The sequence below is a fragment of the Sus scrofa genome, chromosome 14 (assembly GCF_054392235.1).
Source record: "Sus scrofa isolate SSC_HxYL_T2T_F1_AM1 chromosome 14, Sscrofa_HxYL_maternal_Yorkshire_Landrace_v2.0, whole genome shotgun sequence".
Classification (NCBI taxonomy): domain Eukaryota; kingdom Metazoa; phylum Chordata; class Mammalia; order Artiodactyla; family Suidae; genus Sus; species Sus scrofa.
The window spans coordinates 156,380,275-156,397,547 of NC_139396.1; the positions used below are offsets into that span (position 1 = coordinate 156,380,275).

At 51.2% G+C, this 17,273-nt stretch overlaps 1 long non-coding RNA gene across 5 annotated transcripts in view; it reads right to left on the bottom strand.

The window, feature by feature from the left end:
- The window catches only part of LOC146397122 (uncharacterized), a 30,295-nt gene extending 13,304 nt beyond the window's left edge, over nt 1-16,991 (bottom strand). For 3 of the 5 annotated variants that reach the window (XR_014827133.1, XR_014827135.1, XR_014827132.1), the window contains exons 1-2: nt 16,616-16,991; nt 14,828-14,970 (exon numbers count right to left, since the gene is read on the bottom strand). This is a non-coding gene — a long non-coding RNA (uncharacterized LOC146397122). Of the gene's footprint in view, nt 1-5,762; nt 8,729-10,648; nt 10,828-14,827; nt 14,971-16,615 lie in introns of those variants that run through there. The other 2 variants (XR_014827134.1, XR_014827136.1) reach the window with 2 other exon arrangements.
- Nucleotides 16,992-17,273: the final 282 nt, after the last annotated feature.

Genomic DNA, 17,273 nt, shown 5'->3' on the forward strand with positions numbered 1-17,273 from the left:
CATGTCATAATGGTTTTTTGGGAGAAAGTTAGAAAACTGATTATTTAACACCTGGATTTTTAGTTTCTGAAGCTCTGAAAAATTACATTAATTGAAAACAAAGCCTGAAAATAAACAAAAGGTGAAATTTATCCCTTAAAAATAAGAGGAAAAGGGAACACATTAATTAATGAGAGATCAATATTGAAACTCTATAAGTATACTTCAAAATATCTTGACTTCTAAGAAGAATATTTTGATGGCACTTCAATTTTTAATTAGAGGAAATTACATTCCATCCCAGAAGGACAGGAGATTGGAAAAGCCTACCATTTTGCAGCATCTAAATTTAATGAAAAAGCAAACAAATTTAAAAAAAAAAATCTTTGCAGTTCCCATCGTGGCGCAGTGGAAATGAATCCAACTAGGAACCGTGACGTTGTGGGTTCGATCCCTGGCCTCGCTCAGTGGGTTAAGGATCTGGCGTTGTCGTGAGCTGTGGTGTTGGTCGCAGACGCGGCTCAGATCTGATGTTGCTGTGGCTGTGGTGTAGCCTGGCAGTTGTAGATCTGATTGTACCCCTAGCCTGGGAACCTCCATATGCCATGGGCGCGGCTCTAAAAAAAAAAAAAAAAAAAAAGCAAAAAAAAAAAAAATAAATTTTATGAAGCATTCAAAAGAATCATAAAGACAATGTGCTTGATTAAATTTGTCTTGTAAAAATATTTGTTGAAGAAAGGTATTCTGAAAGGAGGCAAAAAGGCAGTACCGGGTATTATTTAGACTGAAAGATTTTCACATTTTAATGCCAAGAAGTAGCACTGAGAACAGCCTTCATCTACCCTGATGAAACTAGGTGTCCCAGCACCCATAGGGAGAATATTTTCCCAATTAAAATTATTAGAGTCTACAATGAAGAGTAGATCGAAGGCGTCAGTAACTTCAAATTAACTACTGACCATGAAGTGTTTCTTTGGAGAAGACTTGTGGGAAATTTTGTGAAAAAATAATTAAAATGATGAGGCCATCTTGGAAAACAAATTTAATACCTTTGACGTTATGTTACAGACAGACATGGCTTAAGAAACTGATTAAGGGAGTTTCCATTGTGGCTCAAACCTGACTAGTACCCATGAGGATGCAGGTTCGATCCCTGGCCTCGATCAGCAGGTTAAAGATCCGGCATTGCCCTAAGCTGCAGTGTAGGTCACAGACGAGGCTTGGATCTGGTGTTGCTGTGGCTGTGGTGTAGGCCAGCAGATAGAGCTCTGATTTGAACCCTAGGCTGGAAACTTCCCTATGCCACAGGTGCTGCTCTATAAAGCCCCCACCCCCCAAAAAAGGAAAATGAAACTGATTAAGGTACAGTAGTCCACATTTTTAATCTTTCATATTCAAATAATCAATACAAACAATTGTCTTTAAATTTTACTCTATTGTACATGAATATATGTTATACTTATTTGAGAAAGAATTTTATTATTGAAAATAGTTTCTAACAGATCCCTTTATAATACCAATATAATAAAATCAAACTGTCAGTCAAGAAATAAATTTTTTCAAGATATAAAAAATTGCAATTATTTTAGAACCTCGTTTCATCCTCAAAAGTGACTTGGTGTGATCCACAAAACGTAGGGTCACTCTAGCCATGAAGGGGCAGGAACCACGTTAGTTCTCTGTGGCTGTGTAACAAATTACCCCGAAACTTAACAGCCTGAAACAGCCAGCAGTCACTGTCTCACACTAAGACCGAATACCAAGTGGCTCAGCTGGGCACCTGAGGTCAGGAACTCCCGTGAGGCAGCAGTAAAGCTGTCAGCCAGGCCTTCAGTCAAATCTCAAGGCTTGACTGGGGTTGGGAAACCCACTCTTGTGGCTGTCAGCAGGCTTCAGAAGAGGTGCCGCCAGGCTGACCCATGTGGGTGGCCTGTATCAGTCAGCGCAGGCTGTGTAACAAATACCACAGACTGGTGGCTTTCACGACAATGCTGGAGACTAGACCCCTGGGATAGAGGTGCTGCAGGACCGATGCTCCTCAGGCCTCTCTCTTTGGTATGTAGACAACCATCTTCTCCCTGTGTCATCACACGCTCCTCCCTCTGTGTGTGTCTGTCCTGGTTGCCTCCTCTTTTTTTTTTTTTTTTTTTTTTCTCTTTCTGTCTTGTTTCATCTTTTTTAAGATTAGTGTAAGTTTTTTTTCTTTATTATAATTGAGCTTATTATAGAAACTGACAATATTCTGTCCATTTCTGCTCTACTGCAAGGTGACCCAGTTATACCTACATAGACATTCTTTTTCTCATATTATCTTCGATCATGTTCCATCACAAGTGATTGGATATAGTTCCCTGTGCTCATGCTCATCCCTTCTAAATGCCACACTTGGCATCTACTAACCCCAAACTCCCATCCCTCCCACTGCCTCCCCATCTATCTCCTCTTCTTATACAGATGGCAGCCATATTGGATCAGGGCCCACCTTAAGCCCTCATAGTAACCTAATTACCTCTTTAAAGACTCTAGCTCCAAATAGAGTCACGTTCTGAGGTTCTGTGGGTTAGGATGTCAACACGTCAATTTTAAGGGTTCAACTCAGCCCCGAGAGGGGCCTCTCCACCTGCGTGTTCTCACAACATGGAAGCTTGTGTTTCAAGATTGAGAAGGGGGGCTTCCATTGTGGGGCAGTGGGTTAAAGATCCAGTGTTGTCACTGCAGTGGCCTGGGTTCCATCCCCAGCCTGGCACAGAGGGTTAAGGATCCCGATCCAACACTACAGCAGCTGCAGCGTGGTCGCAGCTGTGGCTCAGATTCAATCCTCGGTCCCCAGAACTTCCATATGCCTTGGGTGCAGCAAAAAAAAAAGAGAGAGACTCGAGACACCAAGACAGAAGGTCCAGTCTTTTGTAATTTAATCCCAGAAGTCACATCCCACCTTTTCTGCAATAGTCTGTTGTTGGAAGAGAATCGGTGTGTCGGGGGGAGTGGGGTTACAAGGAGCAGGAATATGGGAAGGCGGCCGTCCCAGAGGTTGCCTTCCACACCCTGTGACCTCCTTGCTGCAAATCCACTCGACAGACTAGACTGAGAGGGAAACACTGGCTCTGGAAAGTCGGTTTATCCTCCCTCATCTCCAAGGTGTCAGGAGTAAGGTTAGAAAACACCGCGGGCTGCCTTGCTGCCCAGCAGGACCAAAAGCTGGAGGCCCCAGCAGCAGCAGGCGCATCCACGCAGCTCCCTGGGCTCATCTGATGAGAGGGTGGCTGGGCACCTCCTCACCAGAGCCTGGGTGGAAGCTGTCCGCTGGGCTGGTTCGGCTCCGGGCAGAGAGCTTGAGGTGTGTCGTCCTCAACTGTGAAGCCATAACCAGGAGCCGAACCCAGGACTCCAGCCATGCAAACCACTCCCTGGCAATCCTGCCTCTCCGTGGGGAGGTCCCGAGGGCTTGGGCGACAGAGGAACAGGGTGCTGCAAGCGGGTGTCCTGGTCTCTCCTGGCAAGTACCCTGGGGGCAGGACACAGCCTCCTCTCCACCCTGCATACCCTCCTCTCCTGCCACACGCACACACACAGACACCCCACACGCGTGATAGACACCCCACGTACACGCATCATACACAACACACACACACAGCACATACCATGCACAGACACCCACACACGCACACCACACACATAATAGACACCCCACGTACACGCATCATACACAACACACACACACAGCACATACCACGCACAGACACCCACACACGCACACCACACACATAATAGACACCCCACGTACACGCATCATACACACACACACAACACACAGACACCCCACACACATACCACACACATAGGACACCTCACATACAGTGTCATACACACATATATACACCCCCACACATATACACACCACACACACACACATCATACATGCACCACTCACACACCCCACATACACACATCACACACTTATACCATACACAGCACACACATACACAGACCGCACATACTCACACGCCACACACACAGATACACACACAGATACCTCACACATACACATACCATTCACATGTACACACATGTACCAGCCACAGTCGCACAGACACAACCCACACACGCTCATCTGCACGCACGTTCTCGTATGTAGTTACGGTCTTTTACACGTGCACATGTGTCCACACGTAAGCACACATGTACCCACACTCATATGCCATCGCCCACATGCATGGACACGCAATACACAAGTCACATCCACGTTCACACATGGTCATACACACACACCCACAGCACACACTCACACATCACTACACACGCCTTCACATGCACACACTCACGCACCACAGCCCCACCTGCCTCCTCCGGGTCCTGGCATGTGGCTGGGGCTGGTCAGGGTTGAATGCTTGGTGCAACGTTAGGTCAGGGGATACGTGGGCGGGGGGGGGGCTCTTTTCCAGGTGGTCTTTCCAGTTGTGTGACACGGGTGGTGGGGAACCCGCTGTGTGTGCAGAACCCTAAACGCACAGTTCTCAGAGTTAGAGAAAAATCATTTCTCTTCCCCGCAATTGCATCTGAACTGACCATGCTCTGGGGGATATTTTAACAAAATATGACTCTTTAAATCCAGCTGTGTCTAAGTCTCATACTTCACTCCACACTTGGGCCGGGGGGAGCACAGAAGATTCTCTCCAAGCAAAGCACCTCTCCTCGTTTTTGGGGGGGGGTCCTTAAAGGAAAAGGGAAAATAGCTCATGGCCCAGCATCTACTGGCTACAGTTTTCAAAGCCCCCTAACCCCAAATGGGGCACCAGGAATGGTGCACCCCAGGGGGGTCAAAGCATAGCTGAAATTTTTCAACTATGATTTCTCTTTTTTTCTCTTTTTTTTTTTTTTTAAGGGCCGCACCCGAGGTATATGGACATTCCCAGGCTAGGGGTCAAATCAAAGCTACAGCTGCCGGCCTACACCACAGCCACAGCAACACAGGACCCAAGCCCTGTCTGTGACCTACACCACAACTCACAGCAACGCCGGATCCCAACCCACCGAGTGAGGCTGGGGATCGAACCTGCATCCTCAAGGTTACTAGTCAGATGAATTCGTTTCTGCTACGCCACCATGGGAACTCCTCAACTCTGCTTTCTAAAGCATAGCCCCCAAACATGCATTAATTTGTAATAAGGCAACATTTATATTTCAAAAGACTAAAGAAACAATCTCGTTGATACCATGGATGCAAAGAATCTAGGGCCATCCTGGCATAAGAAAGGGCTCCATAAATGTTATTTGGCAGTTGTTTAGTTGTCGAGAACCTGCTGGGGTGGGCAGCCTGCTTTCCAAGAAATCGGCATCCTTAATGCTTTGATGCCCCTCCCAGGATCCCCTCAGAATTCTTCTCTGAGAGCAGCTTCGTAGGCAGAAGGCTCCAGTCTCAAGAGCGGTCCACAACCCCACAAAAGAAGGAGGCTTTCCACATACCCTAAGCTTTATTTCCTTTTTTTTTTTTTTTTTTTTTTTGGCCATGCCCGCAGCACACAGAAATTCCCAGACCAAGGATCAAACCCGTGCCACCACAGTAACTCAAGCCACAGCAAGGATAACACCAGATCCTTAACCCACCTGACCTCCAGGAACTTCTGCACACTCCTCGTTTAAACCCCAGCCTCCAAAACAAGGACCGCCAGCGAAAGTGTAGCGACATGGGGAATACAAGTCCTGGCCTTAATATCCGCCTCCAGAAAATTCCGCCATTCCCGGCTGTGTTCCCTTTACGACAGGATCCCAGCAAGCCTGCTCTCTCCTTTTATAGTGTTATTCTTTATTTGATTTCTAAATTATTCTTCATGTGTCGTCTTTCATCTTGAGCCATTTTCTGCCCCCCAATGAAATCTTGGCCCCCCAAGCAGCTCTCAGAACTAAATTAATTATAAAAGCATATTCATGTCACCTATACAGCAATGAAATTAATTTATTCAATAGATCCAAGAGGAAGTCATCAATTATGACCGGGGACTGTAGCATTTGTGTGACAGCATTTACGATTCTCACAAATTTTAATATTTCCTCCAGCAAGAATTGCCATAAATATCATGGGCTCCTCAGCCTTGATTTATGAATTAAGTGTGACTCTTAGATGCCACTAGTGTTCAAATACTACATATTTTATTCTTCTCCAGTTGTGTTCTGGAGTTCCCTTGTGGTGCATTGGGTGAAGGATCCCACATTGTCACTGCAGCGGCTCAGGTCACTGCTGTGGCGAGGGTTCAGTCCCTGCCCCAGGAACTTATGCATGCCATGGGACTGGCCCCAAAAAAAGGTATGTTCTGGTGGGGCTCATCCTTCTATGAAAAATAAGGATTCCCCATTCTCTGAGGGATGACCTCTCCCCTCAGGTGTGGAAACATGCAATAGAGTCTATGCTGGGATATATGCACTTTTTTTTTTTTTTTTTGGTCTTTTTAGGGCCACACCCTCCGCATATGGAGGTTTCCAAGCTAAGGGTCGAATCAGAGCTGTAGCCACCAGCCTACACCAGAGCCATAGCAATGCGGGATCCAAGCTGCATCTGCAACCTACACCACAGCTCACAGTAATGCCGGATCCCTAATCCACTGAGTGAGGCCAGGGATCGAACCTGCGTCCTCATGGATGCTAGTCAGATTCGTTTCTGCTGAGCCACAATGGGAACTTCTATATGCAAAATTTTTAGAAGTGCTTCCAACCTTCCTAGGTTAAATTTCCCAAGATATGTTATAAACTCAATGCAACAGAAATGTATCTGCACCTTCACATCAAGTTCTAAACATATCTACGGGCCCTAGTGGCCCAGTCTCAGGGTGAGTAAGATGTCCAAAGAAACACGGTGCGGAAAACTAAAAATAAAGTTATATGATCCAGTAACTCCACTCCTGGGCGCATACCCAGACAAAACTATCATTCAAAAAGATGCATGTCCCCCGTGATCATGCAGCACCATTCACAACAGCCAAGACATGGAAACAACCTAAATGTCCAGCAGCAGATGAATGGACCAAGACGACATGGTACATATACACAACGCAAGACTGCTCAGCCGTAAGAAAGAACAACCTGATGCCATTTGCAGCAACACGGATACAACTAGAGATTCTCATCCTAAGTGAAGTAAGTCAGAAGGAGAAGGACAAATACCCTATGATCTCACTTATGTGTGGCATCTGAAACAGGATACAAGCGAACCTGTCTACACAACAGAAACGGACTCATAGACATAGAGAACAGACTTGTGGCTGCCAAGGGGGAGGGGGTGGGCATGGATGGACGGGGCGTTTGGCGTTGGCAGACGCAGACTATTGTATATAGAATGGAAAAACAACTAGGTCCTACTGGACAGTACAGGGAACTACATTCAATAATCCCGTGATTCCAATGGTATTCCAACATACGCCACCATGGAAAAGAACAGATAGGTAGGTAGGTAGGTAGGTAGATAGATGGACAGACAGACAGACAGACATAGATGATAGATAGGTATAACTGAATCACATTGCTGTACAGCAGAAATTAACACAACATAGGAAATCAGCTACCCTTCAATTTAAAACTACTTAAAATGACAAAAGAAACAAAGTGTGGCCTTCTCAAAGGCCATTTAAAGGGATCTATAGCAATTCTTATCAAACTTCTCTTTCTACCATGTTCCTCTAAGTCATGCGCAAGAGCCTCGGCCAGCCAGAAATGCTCTCCACTGCTCCCCGAAACTCTCCAAGAGAAGACAGCTGATGCAGATCTGACAAGTAACCTGCAACCCAGTCAGGTAAGAAGTGTCTACGCAGCAACAAGGAAAAGGCAACCAGCCCAGCACAGCAAGGGCAGCCCGTGGAGCAGGCCGTTCACAAAGCAAGAGGCCCCGATGCCCAGAGGCACACGACGAGAAGGGGCCCGGCTTCAGCAGGCCTCGTGCAAATTAAAACCACAATGAAATTACAACCGAACACGCCCCACTAGAACGACTACAATGAACAAGCAGAAAAAGCCAAGTATTGGCGAGAACGCTGAGCGACTGGAACCGTCACACACTGCTGGGTGGAGTGCAAATTGGTACCATTTGGAACGCCTCTTGGCAGTACACGCCGAGCTGAGCATATGCATTCCCTGTGACCCAGAAATTCCACTCCTAGGTAAACCCCCGCAAGAAATGAGTCCATATGTTCACCAAAAGTCAGGTATTAGAACATTCGCAGCAGCTCTATTCATAAGCGCCCCCAATGGAAAGCTACACAATGGTGATTAATGGGAGAGTAGGATGAGGTGGCAGATAAAATACAGGACACCCGGGGAAATTTCCATTTCAGAGAAACAACAAATCATATTTTAGTATAAGTATATCCCATACGATAATGTTACCCAAAACGCCCAACTCCTGTGCATAACCTGGACGATCTCACAGACGTAACGATGAAGCAAAGACGCCCGAGAGAATCCCGGCTGGGATCCATCCATTTACACGATGTTCAAAAACAGGCAAAACTCATCCTTGCTGTCAGGGGGCAGGATAGGAGTTCCCATCGTGGCTCAGCGGTGACGAAACCCACCAGTATCCATGAGGATGCGGGTTCGATGCCTGGCCTCCTCAGTGGGTTAAGGATCCGACGTGGCCATGAGCTGTGGTGTGGGTTGCAGATGCGGCTTGGATCCCACGTTGCTGTGGCTGAGGTATAGGCTGGCAGCTGTAGCTCTGATTAGACCCCTGACCTGGGAACTTCCATATGCCTCGAGTGCAGCCCTAAAAAGGGAAAGAAAAAAAAAAAAAAGGAAGTCAGACTAGTGGGAAAAAAAAAAAAGAAAAAAGAAAAAATCATGGACTTGGAGAAAAGACTTGTGGCTGCCTGATGGGAGGGGGAGGGAGCGGGAGGGATCGGGAGCTTGGGCTTATCAGACACAACCTAGAATAGATTTACAAGGAGATCCTGCTGAGTAGCATTGAGAACTTTGTCTAGATACTCATGTTGCAACAGAACAAAGGGTGGGGAAAAAAATGTAATTGTAATGTATACATGTAAGGATAACTTGATCCCCTTGCTGTACAGTGGGGAAATTAAAAAAAAAGAAAAAAGAAAAAAAAAAGAATAGTGGGGAGATGGGCAGTTTGTGGATGGGGACACAAGGGAAGTTTGAGGAGCCTGGCATGTTCTGTTTCTTGATCTGAGTGCTGTTTACACAGATATGTTCACTTTGTGAGAGACAGTTCATCAAACTGTACACTTGCAATGTGGGCCCTTTTAGAAGCATGAGATGAGCTTGCTGCAAAAAGTATTGTGTTTTTATCAGAGACTCAAATTTAGGAGTTCCCATTGTGGCTCAGCAGTTAACGAACCCAACTAGTATCCATGAGGATGCAGGTTCGATCCCTGGCCTCGCTCAGCAGGTTAAGGAGCAGGCATTGCCGTGAGCTGTGGTGTAGGTTACAGACACTGCTTGGATCTGGCGTTGCTGTGGCTGTAGCTCCGATTCGACCCCTAGCCTGGGAACCTCCACATGCCAAGGGTGCAACCCTAAAAATACAAAAGAGGAGTTCCCGTCGTGGCTCAGTGGTTAATGAATCCGACTAGGAACCATGAGGTTGCGGGTTCAGTCCCTGGCCTTGCTCAGTGGGTTAAGGATCCGGCATTGCCATGAGCTGTGGTGTTACTCACAGACGCAGCTCGGATCCCACGTTGCTGTGGCTGCGGTGTAGGCCAGCAGCTGCAGCTCCAATTGGACCCCTGGCCTGGGAACCACCATATGTGGCGGGTGCAGCCCTAGAAAAGGCAAAAAGACAAAAAATAAATAAATAAATAAAAATAAAAAGACAAAAGACAAAAAAAAAAATAAGACAAATTCAACAGAGTATTCTGTATTCTATCTGACAACCCTATTCTATCCTCCTGTTAATGGACATTTCGTCCATCCACACGTATCCTACATGTATTTTATAATCAATAAAAGTTATTTTTAAAACTTCACAGAACCCTGCTGCTGCTATGGGGCCTCCTATTTTTTTCCTAAGAAGGGAGGGGAAAATGTCTGTGGGCGAAGTTGGAATTGTTGGTGTGTCAGGGGAGGGTCAGAGTAGGAAACTGGGCTGCAAATAAATACTCATGTGGTGATAATTTTTGTAACACAGAAAATAAACTTTTAAAGTCCAGAGACGTGACCCCCATCGCCATCCTCTTAGGACTTAAGTTCAAGATGCCTATTAGGCACCTTCAAACTTCATCTGTCTTTGGAGTTTCCATTGTGGCTCAGCAGGTTAAGAACCCGACTGCTATCCATGAGGATGCAGGTTCGATCCCTGGCCTCGCTCAGTGAGTTAAGTGGGTTAAGGATCCGACATTGCCGAGAGCCATGGGATAGATCACAGATGTGGCTTGGGTCTGGGGTTGCTGCAGCTGTGATGTAGGCCAGCAGCTGCAGCTCTGAATCAACCCCTGGCCGGGAATTTCCATATGACGCGGGGGCGGGGGGGGGGGGGGGAATTTAAAAGACCTTCATCTGTCTTTGTATGAGGAAGGAGGGTGGTGATGGGTCAAGATGTGATTTACGTCCCTCCCCCTCCCCCACAAAAACAGACCCCTGGCCTCTGAATGGTCACTGGGGAAACAGCAGGGACCCCCAAGAGGATGGGGTGGGATGCTGGGAGGTACAGCTGCTTGCTAGATGGTACCCACTGGCGTGCAGACAAAGCGCAAAGCTGAGAGAGGAGCAGAAAGTCGACTGACATGGGATCCAGTCAAAAGGCAGCCCAGGAAAGGCAGGGCAGGGCAACGGACAGGCTCAGCTCCGACCTTCCTGACCACGTGCCCTCGAGCGCATCACCAACCGTCTGAGCCTCAGTTTTCTCATCTGAAAAAGGGGGATAATAAGAGGCGCCACTTCACTGGGTTGTTGTAGGAACCGCGTGCACATGAGATGATGGGGGGCAGATTCTATTTTCCCAACGAGATCACAGTGCATTTCCTGCTCCAAGGACTCATCTACAACCTTGCCACTCACCCCTCAAGGTGGAGTCAAATTCCCTTCCCTTGAACCTGGGGGGAGCAGAGACTTGTGATTGGCCCATAAGCGGCAGGAGGGGCAGACGTGATGCCAAGTGACTTCTGGCACAGGTCCCTAAAAAGCAATCCCCCTCCCCATTGTTAGCAGGCATCCTCGCCTTTGAAACCTGGGCCTCCATTAAAGCCCAGCCACCTGGAAGCCCCCACACTGTGGGGAGCTCGGGCCACACGGAAAGGCCATGAGCAACTGCTCCAGCAAGCAACCCCTGTGGAGATGCCAGCTAACACACAGCATCCACAACACAAGTGAGTGAATTCACTTCCAGACGATTCCAGACCCTATATTCAATACTCCAGGTTATCAGCCCTTGCTGAGGCCCCAGACATCAGAGAACAGAGACATATCATTCCTGCCACACCCTGTCCAGATCCCTAATTCATATCCACAAGCTTGAGAAAGTGGTTGTTTTAATCAATTAAGTTTGCCGTGGTTTGTTACGCCACTAAAACACAACGTCTAGTATCAGTTAGGTCTTGCTGCATAACAAACCACCCCAAATTTAGCATTTTAAATCAACACGCGTTTATTTAGCAGAGGATTCTGTGGGTCAGTTGGATGGTTCCGGTGCTCTGGGCTCTTTCTTGTGTGTCTGTGCCCAGCCGGTGGTGGGCTGGGGGCCAGATGATCCAGAATGACTCACTCACACGTCTGGCAGTTGACAGAATGTTAACAAGGCAGCAGATGCCAATGGGCCAGGGGTCTTTCAGCATCCAGAAGGCTGGCCCGGGCTTCCTCACAAGGAGGCAGAGCTCCAGGAAGAGCAAGAGAGGATCAGCCCAGTGGGCAAAGCTTCTCAAGTTTCTACCTGCAGCATATTTGCAGATGTTACATTCGCCAAAGCAAGTTCATGGCCAAGTCTAGGGTAAGAACGAGAGGGCTCCCCAAGTAGTATGGCAAGGAGGTGTGAGTCTGGGGAGGGGAAGAGTCCATGGCCATTGTGGCAGGCTGCCATGTTCGGGCACAGAATAAGACTCCAGAACGTGGTGGCTGCCCACATGACATAAGGGACACAGCATCTCCTTGGACGTAAGCTCGATGTACATAGAACACAGGGGGTCTGCGGAACAGTGGCTGGGGATGAACTTGGAGAGACAAGAACTGGGTGTAAAAGGCATTCATCTCTGACTCCTCAGGGACACACACAGCAGCAGAAGGGGAAGAGTCTGGGAATCAGACACACACAGGTTTGAAATTCCAGCTCTGCCACGAGCCCCTGGGAGGCCCCCTTGCTCATTTTTAAGGTCCCCATCTTTCCCGGGGCGAAAGCATCTACCTCTCAGTGCTGTGGTGAGGATGAGATGAGGCCAGGTGCCTGGCATGGAGCAGCCCCGCCGGAAGAGCTGCAGCTTGGCCGCAAACAGGCCCCAGGAAGCTGGCTGAGGTCTCTTCTGTACCCAATGAGTGACAGTGGCTGGCAAAGACAGAGGCAGCTGAAAAAGCTCCCCAGCCAAAGCCATCACAGAAGCTCGCTTCCCGAACTCCCTGTCATTATGCTACAAAAGACTGATGCAGCTGCTCACCAAGAAATAATTGGTGGCGTGCTTGCCTGAGGGTCGACCTGTGCAAATTGCAATCGCTCAAATTCCCGCACCTGCCAGCCCAGCAGGTCCACGAAGCTGTGCTTAGGAACATGTTTCTCAAAGGCTCACGCTGGGTGGTGCCACTGGTGCGACTAGATGTCCTGCAGTAAGCCAGGGCTCAGGCACGGGCCCAGCTTGCAGGTTAGACATTCAAGGAGGAATGGGGGCCCCTTTCAGGGGCTGCAGCCTAATTGGGGCTCAGAAGGAAGCTTGTTCTGCCACAGGACACTGCCAGGAGCCAGGCTGGATGTGGAAAGGTGTATACATCACACATACTCACACGTACTCACCTAGCAAGCCCCTTACCAAACGGCATATGCTGCCACGTCGCTCACATGCAAAGAGGTCATCTACTCTGGCGTCGCTGCCCTAATCATTGCCAAGCTAGCTGATTCACCCTCTCAGACACAAAGACGGAGAGGGCAGGGCATCCCGGCAGGAAGAGCAACACGTGAAAACACAGAGGGTCGCTCATGGGCCTGGGACACCTGGGACACCCAGGAATATTACAATTTGTCTGGCAGACACTAGGGGTCAAGGGAAGTTTTTCAGCGCCAGCGTGATGGCCAGGCCCGCGTGGGTTTCAGGACCATCCCCTGGGGACCGGGGAGAAAGGAAAGACTGGATGTGGGTGACCAGTTCAGAGATTTCCGCAGCCCAGGGGTGGGCTGCTGGGGGAAGGAAAGGACGCAACAGGCTCCGAGAGCGCTTCCGGGTTGGCATCCGCGGGCCATGTCCCTGGGTGTGGGTGTGGGGAGGGCAGAGGGGCAGGGTTGACTTCAGGTTTCGGGCATGTGCGGTGGCGTGGTGGGGGGGGGCTGTTGCCCCAGCCTGGGGCACTGGGGGAAGAAGGGGTCTGGGAAGAAGGCGGGCCGCGATCGAGACAGTTCTTTCAATCTAAAGCCTTCTTCATCTTCTTTCCTGCCCTGTGCTGCACCTGTGCTCCCTGGGAGGACAGACGGATTCCACTTCCCATCCCTGCGGCTGAGGCCTCTGGTCCGCATGGTTGCTGATGAACCCTCCCCCGGGCGAGAGGGTCAGGGGACCACGACTGAGCCCTGCCAGGGGGCACATCCACCGCTAAGGGTTCACGCTCCAGAAGAGGCCCCTCTGCCCCCTGAAGATGCCTGTCTTGCCTGGCTCTTGACCTCTAGGTCTAAGCCCCTGGCACAGTGGCCCCCAGAGTCCTGTGTCTCACCACCCCTGCCATGATGCAAGCCTGCCCCAGGCTGGACCCCGTCCCCACAGGTGGTGAGTGCGACGCAGAGCTGTGAGAGAGGTTTCTCTGAAACCTCATTGCAAGGTAGCTTTCTTATAAATGCTGCAAAGCAAAGCAAATTCTATAGATTTTTTTTTCAAGGCAACACAAAAACTATGTAAGCTCTGAGTGCATGGGCTCCTGCCCTGACTTTACTTTACCTCGTGGTCCCCCACATTCAGACGGGAGTCACCCTCACCCCAAACCACCCTCAGCTTCAGGAAGGAGCCCCCTGACCAGTGGGCTTGGAGGTGCGGGGATAGGGCTGCTACAGGCATTCTGGGGTGGCCCTCCGGTACCCCCTGGCAGTGACAAGCTCCAGACCCTACAAAGAGAAGGACAGTCTGGGGGCCAATGCTCAGGACTCGGCCACAGGCCATGGGAAGGGCCACTGTCCACCTTGGGGTCAAGGCACCAGGACTGTCTCACTCCGCTTCCTTCCCGGGGCGCCCCATCTCCACGAAAGGGGCCTCCCCCCACATCCAGGGCACAGCCTACAAGAGGGGAGGGAGGCCTTCCACACCGCTCCCACCACCACACTGCCCCTCTTCTGTCTCGGGTCCTGGGAGTCCATCCTCTTGAACTTCTCCCTCCATCCCCACCTTGCTCCTGGTCTCCCACATCTAACATCTGCTCCAGGCGGCCTCTCCATGGCAACTCCAGGGGCCTGCCCGAGGCACCGTGTACCCATCATGCTCTCTCGCTCACCTTCTGTGGCTCCCATCACCTACAAAACAAGCCCACTCTCTCTGGGCTTGCACAGCCTGGCCCCCCCAGCCCCATCGCCTGGACTTCAGCGCTCATGCCTTTGCTCCAACGGGTGTCCCTCCCCGAACGGCCTGTCCTCTCCCTTAGCAGCTCTGAGATGTCCTCTCCCTGGCCTCGGGCCCCCTGAATTGGTCCCTGGCTCCCCCGCGTCCTTCCCTGTGCTCTGAAGGGGCTCACGCACCTTGGGTTACAGCCTCTACGTTTGCCATCTCCCCGTGTCCTGCAAACTCCCGAGGGCAGGGGGCCTTTGGTCTTCACCTCCGAAGCTTGATTAGTCAAGGCAATGCGAACTGCTGTCACAGATGAGCCCAGGATCTCGGTGGCCTAAACAGGAGCAATGAATGTCTAACTCATGTCACACTCACGTTGATGCTCCTGGCCAGGCGCCCTTCCACAGGCTCATTCAGGGACCCAACCTCCATCCATCCACCCTTGGAGTCTTGTCTACGGAGACTGCACATCCGGTTTGGGGGGTTTGTTCTCATTATGGTAAAAATACACAGAATAAAATGTACCATGGGGACCATTCTCAGGTGCACAGTCCGAGAGGGCTGACTGCATGCACATCACTATACAGCAGGTCTCTAGAATGTTTTCACCTTGCAGAACCCACACTCCCCACCGAACGGCTCCCTTCCCTGCTCCCAGAACACCCATTTTTTAACCACATTAGCTAAGGGCACGTGTCACTTCCACTCACGTTGTGTTAGCAAGAACTCACCACGTGGCCACACCCTGGGGGTGGAAAATGCGGCCACAGGGCAAGGCTGCCCTGCAGAGGAGGGCACAGCCGGGTGCACAGGTGAGGCTTCGACAGGTGTGTGCTGAACTGAGTGAGTCCAGAAGGTGGAGGAAAGAGAAGCTTCGAGGAGGGAAGGAGGGGGCGGGTTCACACTAACAGCTCTGGGCACCTACTGGGTGCAAAGTGCAGAGCTGGGCGTGGTCACACGCACAAGAGAACCACGTGGTGTCATGGGCAGAGCTAGACAGACCCGTTCCAGATTCCTGGTCTCGGGGCTCAGGGAGCTCACGGACATGATGATGGCATGAGAGGAGACAAGCAAAAGGCCTGGCACCCAGGAGACACCGTGATTCTTTACCCAACACAATCCCGCAATAGGGAAACCCAGTCTCGGGTCGCCTGAGCCACACGCCCAGTTAGGAAGATCTACGCTCCTACTGAGACTGTGAACGGCTCCCCAGGGAATCCGTCAGAATCCTCTGACCTCCCAGCTCCAGCCTGACGAAGGTCGAAGGTCAGAGGGCTGGGACCTGGCTCAGACCTCCCGCCCTCCCGCCCCTGACCTCCTGGCCTTAAAGCCGCGTGGTACCTGCCAGATGCTGGCAACTCCTTCCCAGGCTTTTGAAGGCGCTCCGCCTGACAGCTCTCGGTCAAATACTGCAAAGCTGAGATCTGCTCTGGGCCCATCGCCTGGCTGTTCTTTCTCCCAGCCCTGCCTGCCAGGCCACCCCCACCCCACCCCCGTTGGCTGCTGCCCCCCTCCAAGATTTATGGCCAGTGGCCCCCTCCCCATATGCTCTCACAGCACCCAACCCACACATGAGGGTGGCCTCCCCCGTCAAATCCTCCTTCCCGGAGCTGGCGCAGCAGACAGGCTCGTGGAGGGGCCTTCAGAAGCACTGCGGCACAGGGAAGCGGATCTGAGCCCTCCTGACGCCTGGCCACAGAGGTGCCCCTAGGAGACGCGTGGGCTGCACGGCTGACCGCAGCGGGGACCCTCGGAGCTGACCCAGCATCACGCCCAGGGTCAGCAGGCATCACCACGTCCAGTCCGAACTGCTGGCAGCTCCCTGAAGGCTGTGGAGGATGAAATAGACGCTTACCCCCCTCCCCGCCGCCTGGCACGCAGCAGGCCTGGAGCTTCAGGGAGATGCCGAGGAGGGGGAAGATGTCAAAGCCGCTCCTTCCTGCGCAGAAAAGGACCTGCGCGCATCAGGACACGCTTACCTCACTGGCACGAGGCAGCTGATCAGGGAGGCATATTGATCTGTGGTCAGTTTCTGGCACCCCCGGGGCCGGCTTTCATGTGTGGGTGGGGGTGAGTGTGCACGGAGAGGGCCTCTGCCCCCCCCCCACCCCGCTCTGCTTTCCAGGCCGCGTCTGCGCCTGCGCGGTCTGGTCCTCAGCCAGCGAGGCTGCGAGGCTGGCAGATCCCCGGGCAGGGCGCCTGCAGCCCGCACACCCCCTCCCGGGCAGAGCTCGTTAATGTTTGATGCATCGCCCTCTTTCATCTGCACCGGGGTGCCCAGCGGAGTAGGCAAGTCGAATCGACGCGTTGTCAGAAGGGAAATAAACCTCATCGCTCTTTTACGCCGGAAACTACGGGGTGGGGGGTGGGGGGTGGGGCGGCCAGCCAGAGGCCCTTGCCCCCGCCTGGACCCACGGGCATGCCCGGCTGGCCTCTCCCTTCCGCCTCCACCGTCCTGAAATTAGGCAAGACATGTGTCATCTCTGGGTTCTCAAATGTACATCCCAGAAACCTGTCAAGATTTCCAGCCGCCTTCATCCTTCCAGGCGTGCTGTGTTTTTTTCCAGACTCTGCAGGGCCCAGCCCTGTCCAGAGACTGCAGATGCTCTGGCCGAGGTGGCCTCCAGGACACCCCAG